Consider the following 11144-nt stretch of genomic DNA (forward strand, 5'->3'; position numbering starts at 1 on the left):
GCCCATACCTCAGAAAAAGAGTAGGATCTAGCTAACAGCATCTAATTTTTAAAAAGATACAAAATTATCTTGATTATATTTTTAGAAGCTGCTTCTGTTAGATTTATACAGCTCCAAGGCTGTAAAAGAACAGATTTTCGGGGTGCCTGCGTGGCTCAGTTGGTTGAACATCCCGACTCTTGGCTTGGGTCATAATCTCAGGGTCATGGGATCAAGCCCAAGTAGGGCTCTCCGCTGGGTGGGGAGTCTCCTTAAGGATTCTCTCATTCTCCCTCTGCCCCGCCCCCCGCCACCCCTCCATCACTTGCACAGGTTCTCTTTCTCTCTCTTTGAAAGATTTTATTTATTTATTTGAGAGAGAGAGAGCAAGAGAGAGCAAGAGGAGAGGGAGAAGAGACTCCTCACGGAGCAGGAAGCCCGATGCAGGCTCAATCCCAGGGCCCCGAGGATCATGACCTGAGCTGAAGGCAGATGATTAACTGAATGAGCCACCCAGGCACCCCAAGAATAAATAAATGTTTTTTAAAAAAACAGATTTTCACTTCAGTTTGCTAACAGTTAATTGTCCATATATTGGGCATTGTCATGAAATTGAAACCCATCTAATGAGTGTTTCTTAGCTTTGCAACTGATGATACAGGTCATCAGTACAATGACTGTGGAAAGACTGGAAGGTTGTGGGGTTTTTCATTTTTGTTTTTCACTAGCTCTGGAATATTTACATATATAAAATAATATTTACATATTTAATAAAAGTTATGTTTATGCATAAAATATAAATATATAATTTATATGTAATTAAATTGTTTCATATGTATTTTTAAATTATGTTTATATATAAATATTGATGAGAGAGCAGTCATCAGTTAAAGTGTTGAATTAAGAACAGATGGATTTTAGGGTGCCTGGGTGGCTCAGTTGGTTAAGCGACTGCCTTCGGCTCAGGTCATGATCCCGGAGTCCCGGGATTGAGTCCCGCATCGGGCTCCCTGCTCGGCGGGGAGTCTGCTTCTCCCTCTGACCCTCCCCCCTCTCATGTGCTCTCTCTCATTCTCTCTCTCTCAAATAAATAAATAAAATCTTTAAAAAAAAAACATGGATTTTACTGGTTGAGATTCTTTTGGTTGCAAGCAACAGAAATTCTCTTTGGCTAACTTTAGCAAAAAGGCATATTTTTGAAAGGATGTAAGTTACCTCATGGATGGTCAGAAAAACAGTCAGTGGAGAGAACCAGGGCTGCACCAAGCTCTTGCAGGAGTTTTTAAAATAGTTGCTATTAATGTAACACAACAATGACACCCATGCTCATTGATTCCATTTTTTTTTTTTTTTAAGATTTACTTATTTTTTAGAAAGAGAGAGAACATGAGCAGGGGGAGAGGGAGAAGCATACTCCCTGCTGAGTGTAGAGCCCAGCCCACAACCCTGAGATCATGACCTGAGCCAAAATCAGGATGCTCAACTGACTGAGCCACCCAGGTGCCCCAATTCCATTTCAGATTTCAAAGTGCCCCCCCCACCCCCCGCCGTGCTTGCTTCGACAGCACATATACAAAGTGTCCCCCCCCTCATCAAAAGAATTGGATTGGTTTTGATGTTCCCCCTAGCTATGGCCAGAGGCCAGAGTCACATAATTCAGACATTGTTAAAGAAAATCACCATTACAAGGAAGGGCGAAAGAAGCCACCCCAAGAGCTGTCTGTCATAGAGGTTAAAAAAGTCACAGTTGACTGACATATTGAGTCAGTTCTTTGATACGTATGGTGAACTCTCACCTTGTATGTAGTATATACCCAGTATCTGATTTAATCCTTACAAAGACCCTAGGAGGTAAAAATCTGTATTATTTTCACTTTACAAATTAAACGGATAGATGAAGTAATTTACTCAATTTCACACGTAAGTGGCAAAAGCAGGACTCTACTAGGTGTGTGTGATTGAAACCTATGTTCTTAACCACCTCCCCCAACCAGACACCGTGGTGCCCTACTCATTCGGTCTTGGCACTCCACATTCTGGTATGTGCCATTGGCAGCCTCCTGCCGGTATCCGTGACCCCACCGAGGGTGTCTTCGTGGGCCATGCTGGATGCAGGCTGGGAGTGACAAAGGACAACATCCCATAGCTGCCAGTGACATCGATGGATAATAACACCCCAGCTCCCTGGCACCTGAGGTGTGTTCTACACTTCGTTTCTAGTCTCCGCTGGGGTTGGGCCCTCGATCCTGAAACTTCCCTCTCTGCTAGTAGCTTCCTTCCCTGTCTCGCTTCTCTCCCCTGCCTGTACTGCTCGGCATCAGGTCTCAAATGACCGCTTGCTCTTACATCCTGTATTCGGGGTCTGCTTTAGGGAGAACCGAATCTATGACACTCCCTTTATAAGGTAAAAGTAGGAAAATAGGAAATTCCCTAAACAACTATACTTTTTTTTGTTTGGTTTCTCAGCTGTTATTGAACCTCACAAACCAGCATTAAGTTCCTCAGTATTGTGACAGCTTAACAATTTTCAAATGCATTACCATTTCAAAGATTGTCTTAATTATTTTGTAGCAATGTTAAATGATGTCTTTATTCTGTTTTCAAGAGGAAAAATCTGGAAGCTTCATGTTTGGGCTACGTAATTTTAGTATGCAAAGGTTGGAAATGAAATCACTACATTTGAGCAATCAACCCTGCCAACATCCGAGCTCTGGCTGAGAGTCAGAGAACAGCACTTAACATGCAGTGAGAGGGCTCTTGGAATACCACTACCTTCAGACCACATGCCAAATCAAAGTGATTTAAACATCCAAAATATATGGGACTAAAACATTTACTGGATCAAAGCGTGCCAAACATTGGGCACTCTGGACATGCAGACATTGTGAGCTACAAATATTGGTTTAAAGGACCATTGTGAAACTTCAGCTTGCTTAAAGATTGACTTGGGGGAGAAAAGGAGGGGCCTGTTGCAGGAGATAATGTATTCGTGAAATAATTTGGAAACTGATTACGTGTGATGAATCTTAATTATAGCTATTTACTGTGGTGAATATTTAGGAAAATCAGGGTCTTAAAAAAAGACACAAGCTTTTGCTTTAATTATTTAGGAAGAAAAATAAGTTACCCTAATCTTATGTTCTGTAATTATTTTTTTCATTCAATTTACATGTTTTATATTTAGGACCACAGCATATGTCTCTTTTCTGTTTCTTCCTCAAATTTTTCCTAAGTCTCCATCCCCACCCCACTAGGGAGAAAATGTAATTTACCATCATCACTCAAATGAATTCCCTGGTTTCTTCCGAACCTTCACCTCACAGCTGTTGCATGAAATAATAATCACTAAAATACTAGCTAAATGGAAATATCTATCCAAAATGACAGTTTTCTAATATTCTTACATGAAATAACCTTGCAGGAGAAAAAACAAAGATAACATATTTCCTTTCATCTAAAAATAGCTAATCTGGAAATACACCAAAATGCTAATAGTAGTTAGGGAGACCTGTAGATGCGTTCCTACCGCAGATTTTGGGGGTTTTTTTAAGTTTCTGCAAAGTGATTATATTCCTTTGGTGATGAAAATATGTTATAAAAATTTTTAAGTTGCTTTTAAGATATAATTCTTAATTATGAACTGTGAAGTATCTAAAGGAAGGCACAAATCAGAAAAAAAATATTCTTGTGTATCTAAACTGAAAAATTTTTATATTGTCCCTCAACTGTCTTTGGGCAAGTATATCTCAAAAAAGTTGTTAAGAGTCTGCATATCTCTGCATGATCAGAAAAGAGATGTGTAACCTCTGAGTACATGCATAATAACATAAGCATAGCATTGTATCACCTTGCCGGCTATAAATGACATACCTCTCATCCAGCTATGAAGCGGGGGGAAAAGAAATGTGTAAGGAGGTAGATAATAAAATATCTGACCTACAAAACAGCTGAGAAATTAATGAGAAGCCCAAGCTAATTGTGTCTATATTTTTAATTTATGACATTCATAATTAAAACAAGATAATGGTATAAAGTACATTACAAATGACAAGACACAAAACCAATATGTTGTTATTAGGGTATTTTAATGGTAGTCATGAAAGCAGAAACTATGTCTATCTTGTCCAATTAATATTTGCTGAATATATGTATATGTGTACATACATACTATTATTGAGGACCTACTGTATACAATGCATTAGGAGAGAGAAAAATGAGATATGATCTCTGTCTCCTAAGAATGTATAATATGGCAAAATTACATGTTAACACACCTAAAGTGCCTCATACCTCAGTTAAGAATTTAGGTTTGCCTTTACAGAAGAATGGACTGTAGGCTTCCCTGTGCAGTGGGAAAGGAGGGCCTGTGGAGTCAAACATGGGTTTCAATCTTCTTGAACATGTTCTCCAAAAAAGATGCCTTTTGTTGAGGTAACGTGGCAGAGACATTTGCTGCTCACCAAAATGTCCTAGTGCTCCCCCACATTTCCTGTGATTAGGGCTGATCAAAGAGCTCTACGCAGAAGTGCCATGTGTCACTCGTAAACCAAAACATTTGATAGCTGGTAGAAATCTTCCCCCCACCACCCCACCTGAGCAACCTAGAAGACATGTATTCCAAAAAGTATGGCCAAAATGAGGGAGCAGCCTGGAACACCTCGAGTAACCGTTTGGTAGGAGTTGACCCAGAGAGTCACTGAGAGCTATGAGAAAACTTGCTGAATGAGAAATAAATCATGAAATGTTAAACCGAGATTTATGTGGGTTTGTTACAGCAGCAAAGCCTCGTCTGTCCTGACAAACAGAATATATTCCCTTGATGGTTGTTGAGGCTTGTGATGGAAGAATCAGTGTGAAAGTAAGATCTGTTTTTTTAATTTTTATTTTATTTTTTTAAGATTTTTATTTATTTGAGAGAGAGAGAGCACAATGGGGGGGGGGCGGAGGGAGAGGGAGAAGCAGACTCCCTGCTGAGCAGGGAGCCCGAAGTGGAACTTGATCTCAGGACCCTGAGATCATGACCTGAGCCGAAGGCAGATGCTTAACTGACTGAGCCACCCAGGTGCCCCCAGATCTGTTTTTTTTAAAAGTGGCCAAAAATTGTTGTGTTTTTCTGTGCTGATTGTCTCCGCAATAGAAAAGTCCTGACCAACCTCCAGCTCTATTTAGGCTCCTCCTTCCCCATATTTAAACCTGAATAAACCTTCTGCCTCTACAGCTTGTGGGACTTGAGTAAGGCAATCTTCTTGAGGCTCATTTTTCTTGTCTAGAAAAATGGAGGACATAGTACTAATATTCATAGGATTTTTTGAAAATTAAATTACATAGCAAAGCACCTAGCTCAGGGCCTGGCAGGTTGAGGTGCTTTATAAGAGTTGTCTGCCTCCCCTATGTTTTATCTGAAGCCAGTGGTTCTCAAAACTCACTTTACTTTAGAATCATTTGGGAAGCTTTAAAAAAAAAAAAAATCAGTGCCTGTATCCCAAACTAAACCAAATAATCAGAATCTTTAGAGGTAGGACTGGTGAAGGGGTGGGGGTCTGTTTTTTAAAAGCACCAGATGAGGGGCGCCTGGGTGGCTCAGTCGTTAAGCATCTGCCTTCAGCTCAGGTCATGATCCCAGGGTCCTGGGATTGAGCCCCACATCGGGCTCCCTGCTCCGCAGGAAGCCTGCTTCTCCCTCTCCCACGCCCCCTGCTTGTGTTCCCTCTCTCGCTGTGTCTCTCTCTGTCAAATAAATAAAATCTTTTAAAAATAAATAAATAAATAAAAAATAAAAGCACCAGATGATTCTATTGTCTACCCAGGGTTGAGAACCATTTTCTTAGGCAACATATAAACAAAATGCTATTTGATAACAGAATTTTTTCAAAAGCACCTTCAAAAAGTACACAGTATGACCACTTTTTCACAGAGCTGGAGTTTTAAAGAAGGCTCATTTTTAATGACAGACAAAGAGTCAATAAGTAGTTACTGGATGCTCTCAGGGACTGAAGAGCATTCTGATCAGCAGAACTGTAGATAAGCCCAGTGATGTTGCAATGGAAAGAACAGGCTCAGATACCATTTACATTGTTTATAGAAATGACTGTTTTCACACTGTTATGGGCTGAATTACTGTCTCCCTCAGAACTCATGTGTTGGAAGTTCTAACCTACTCAGAATGTGACTGTATTTGGAGATAGAGTCTGTGCAGAGGGAATTAGGTAAAATGAGGGCATTAGGGTGGACCCTCATCCTATATGATTGTTGTCCTTATAAGAGAGGAATTTGAACACAGACAAGTACAAAGGGAAGATGATGTGAAGACCCTGGGAGAAGACAGCCATCCACAAGTCGAAAAGGGAAACCTGGAACAGATCTCTCTCTTCCAACCCTCAGAAGGAACTAATCCTGCCTTGACCTCTGGATCTGTAGCCCCTGCAACTGTGAGAAAAATATACTTCTGTTGTGTAAGCCACATCAGTGTCCTTTATGGTCTGTGGTACTTCGTGATTAAGCGCTAGCAAACTAATACACATCTGCTTACAGCAAAAACTTGTGGTAGGTTTTTGGTGAGTGGGTGGGAGAAATAGCCACCTACCTCCACTTCATTAAGAGCTGTTCAGAGATGAGGTGGATTTTTATAAAGTCCTTGAAGTTGTGTACTTCGACTGTTTGATGGGAAGGTAATTTAAAATATTAGAGAAGGCTGCCTGTGTCCAGGAAATGTGAATCATTGTGTCTGCTGGCTCACGGCCATCTCCTGAAGGAACTGCTTTTGCTCACAGCTTCTGTTGCCCACATAGAGCTGCCCCTTCCCCCCAAGACTGTCCACCCCTCCTGCCATAGCAGATTAGACTAAACTGATCTTTTAAGAAGAGATGTGTTGGACCAAGCAGATTCTCTCTTTAGATTTTGGAATTGGGACACTGAGAACCAGGCCATTTAGCTCTAATGAACAAAGCTGAACAGTCATATTGGACTCCAGGGCTAAGGCCACTTGGCTGGGACATGTTCTAGAGGAGTCTTAAATGGAGAGTCAAAGGAGGAGAGGATGGCGTGAACATGCAGGAACAAACAGTAGCTTTGGCTTCTTTTATTGAGCTAGCTTGAATGGGTTTCTGTACCACAACCAGAAGAGTGCTAAGTGGAACAGCATGAAATCAACAGAGAAAATCAGGGCCAAAGTCCTGCCCTACGAGGTCACCAAAAAAAATCCGCCTCCTCTCTCTGTCATGCAGATTCATAAGCCTTTCAGGCTAGGAAGACCCTAGAGGGCAGCATCAGCATTATCTTGGCCAATATTTTCCGAAAAATTAAGGTAAGCCAGGCCCTTTGCATGAACTATCCACCCTTGGAGACAGGGCACAACATTTGTAATCTTATCTTCATTTTGAAGATGAGTAGAAATAGAAGTTAAGAAACCTGCCTTGGGTCATATAGTTACTGTGGAAAATCGATTACCAAAAATGGCCACAATTGTTTACCCTTCCTGTATCCTCATCCTTTGCAGTGTGGCTTTGCAGCTGCTCCCATCAAAAGGCAGCATCTGGGCGAGCCCTGTGACTTGCTTTGACTAGTAGAATGTGGCAAGAATGACAGTGTGTCGGTTCTGAGGCTAGCCGTAAGAAGTCTTAAACACCGCTTCTCAATTTCTTAGAACTCTGTGCATGTAAAGGAGTCCAGGCTACATTCTACTGGAAGATGAGACAAGTGGCTCAGTCACCCCTATGATCAATAGCCAGCCACCCACTGGAGGTAGGACCAAGGCCATCCTAGATAAGCCAGCACCTAGACAATCCACTGACCATCAGCCAACTGCCAGCTACACGAAGGAATCTATCCTGGGACTAGGCAGCCTCCGGACGACCCACCTGCTGACCACGATGCATGAGTGAGTCCAGCCAAGATCAACCAAACCTTGGCGTCCTCATCATGTTAACTTCAAGCAATACCAACTACTTCACAGAATGCTCACTTCAGCAGCACATATACCAACTACTTCACAGAGACGCCAGGACGGTAAGACGAGACAGTATATCTAAAGGGCCCAGTATTTAGTGTACCATGTGAGTTTCCCTGGAAGATGGACGTCTGCAATGGGTCCAAAAGTTCTTGGAACACTGAAGTAGAATTTCCCTTTCAGTGTTGATGTCCAACCAACCGACAGTTTCAGGAACAGATATCTCAGAGATAATGACCTTTGATGGTTTGTAACCCTTAGTTCTACAAGAATGCAATCACTTTTTTCTTGATTATAAGCATTTTTCTAGATCACGGTTTCTCAAAGTGAAGCCTACAGGTCACTTACCTGAGCGTCACCAGCTGCCTGGCAGAGTCATGGCCTCATCCCAGACCTACGGAATTCAACTGTCCCAGGAGCAGAGTCTGAGAATCTACATTTTAAACAAAGTTCCCAGTCATTTTCACACACATTAAAGTTTAAGAGCTGCCGCTGTAGACTCCTCTGCTAAGACTTTGAAATACAGTGAAGTGTTTCATCTTCTCACTCTAGTATTGCTTTTTAGTTGGGTATTCCTCTAGGGTTACGTATGTCCTAAGATTTTAGGTCAAAAAAGATAAGACTGGCACCATTTTTTTTTTTCAGAGATAGTGTTGACATAGCCACTAACTTTTTGGTGAAAATAGAATACATAGCAATGATTGAACCAACCCAGATGACACCATGATTAAAAAAAAAAAAAAGCATATAAACATGTTACTCCTTGAATAAATACTGGGAAATCAGTTTTTCCTGTTTTTCTCGTTTTGCATCTGTAGTCCCATAGTCCTATATCTATAGTCTTAGGCTAGATGCAGAAACAGGGGAGGAGTGGAATGCGGAGAGCATTACTAAGAGTATTACCTTGTTTTTACTGTTGTTATTATCAACATTCCTATTTTCACAAAGTCAGCATTCAGAGAAATAGGAAATGACTTGACCCTAACCTGACTTTGAAAGTTTGTTCGGTCTGAACCAGCTTTAGCCAGAACGTTTTTGTTTACCTTCGGAACTAGCCATTGGAGAGCACTGTGGGAGTATTTCACTCAGGCTAAATTCTTGAGTTCACCTACCTGTAATTAAAAGTTTAAAGTGTCTTCGTTTGACGTCTTCTCGGCCAATCTGTTTTCACACTATCATGTTTTTCAGACGTTGTCACCAAAAGTAGAAAAAGGAAAAATAATAACAGAAGGAACTACTACAAAAAAGTGCTGTTGGAAGCCTATTCCTCTTCAGATGACACCAGAGCTTAGAACTTTGGATTCAAAGCTCTTCATTTCCTACAAATATTTTTTTTTCACCGTTCCAAATATGGAAGAGGCTCTGAATAGCAAAAGTGCTGTGCTTTTTAAAAACCTGCTGGACAACTTTTCATCTCTAGCGGTACTGAAGTTTTGCCATACCAGACTGTGTATGACAAACTGCAAAACATATGCATAAAAAATCTAGACTCTTCTAATTGTGCCAATCCATGGCTCAAAACTTACTTCTGGAGCCGCACAGCTGTTGAAATCAGTCATATTTACAATTTTTACAAATGAGTTTATTTTAATAAAAACAAGTTACTCTGTGAGCATGATCTCTAAACAGATTTATGTGGGCTGGCACAATCTGCTATGCTAAACATATATTCATATTGCTTGGGTCTGCAAGCAGGTTTTTGTTGGTTTTTTTTTTTTTTTTTTTTTTTTGAGGGTGATAACACTCTTGCTTTGTACAAGGATACCAAATAATTGGCAGCAATTCAGACAAGGACACTGTTCTAAGCACTGTGGTATTGAAGTTGTTTTCCTGGACAGAACTGCCCTGTGGGCATGGCCCTAAATTGGGAGGACTCTGGGCTGCTAGCATCGGCAGTGACCCAGGCAGACAGCTTATAGTGAGAAGGAGGTGACTATAAACTGGTGCTAAAGAAGATGAAGAGGAGGAGAAAAAGAAGGAAAAAGGGAAGAAGGGAGAGAAGAAGGAAGAGGGAGAAAGGCAGAGAGAGAGGGTGAGATTTATATTCATCAGTCCATACCCTTAAAAGGGATCTCTTTTTGTGTTCCATCTTGATCTCTTCTCCCTCTCACCTTGATGTTTTTATGCTCATGTTTTTCACTTGGTTACTCGACTGTAGCCTCCTTGAGGACAGAAATATTGGGTCTCAGCTTTGCATCTCCCAAAGCGCCTGGCGAACGCTGGTGCTCAAAAACCTAGCTGTTAAGTGTATGAACAAAAGAATGAATTTCTGTATCTGAAGCATTTCCTCGGAAAGAAGTCCTTAGCAGTTTCTCAGTGGGCACAGTACTGCCCCCTACGGGGCGTCCTGAGATTTTGTAGGGGCAGTTTTTGTTCCGCAGTTCTCATGTTGGGGCCAGAGTATTTACATAGTGAAAACCATATTTTATTATTTTTATTGATATTAGTATTTTAGAATAAACTACTTTCTCTTTTTCCACCTTTATAACATTACACTGGTTTATTGAACTTAATTTGTGTGTTTACATCATCTGTGAATTTAATTCCAGGAGAGTAAAGCGGTGTTACATTTTTGTTGTAATACAGGATGTTGAGTATGGTAGGGTTGAGTACCTCTGTTTATAAGATCATTAAGCTTTGCTTGCTTCTGCTTCCTCAAGTTCTAGCATTCTAAGATGAAACATACAAATAAAGAAGCTGGTGTACATTGATTTCAAAAATCAGGCTTTCACTTTAAGCAACTGCACATTTTAGGATTAACGTGGCTCAGGGGAGCATTGCTGTCAAAGAACGGAGGGTCCAGCGTCCAGGCCCATGAATCTGTGTAGAGTAGCTTGGAGGGTAAGACGTTTCTGTCCGCTTTGGTTTGCACGTTTCATAATTTTGAAAGTGATGGGAGGGTGAGGAGGCGTGGTGACGCCGTTCGGTTTTCCCCAAAGCCTGGGGTCCTTGGCTGGCCCCCTCTGCGGGACTAGCTCACATGGAAGCTGTCCGAATTTGAAGACCACGGCTTGAAAAGAAAGCCCTTCAGCAGAGTGGCTCGCGAAGGGGGAAACGAGGGCTTTCGGGGAGCAAAGGGTGGCTCCGTCTTCAACAGCAGCTCGAAGTGAAGCAGAACTGAACTTTCGGTGTCAGGGGGTGGAGCTGCGGTTGGTGGTGGAGTAGAGACCCGGAGGCGAGAAGAGGCGGGGCGGCGGTTGACAGAAGGTGGGGCTTCGGG

Source organism: Mirounga angustirostris, unplaced genomic scaffold (genome assembly GCF_029215605.1).
Source record: "Mirounga angustirostris isolate CCGP_5_RB_7025 unplaced genomic scaffold, mMirAng1.0.hap1 SCAF_4, whole genome shotgun sequence".
In the NCBI taxonomy this organism is placed as follows: Eukaryota; Metazoa; Chordata; class Mammalia; order Carnivora; family Phocidae; genus Mirounga; species Mirounga angustirostris.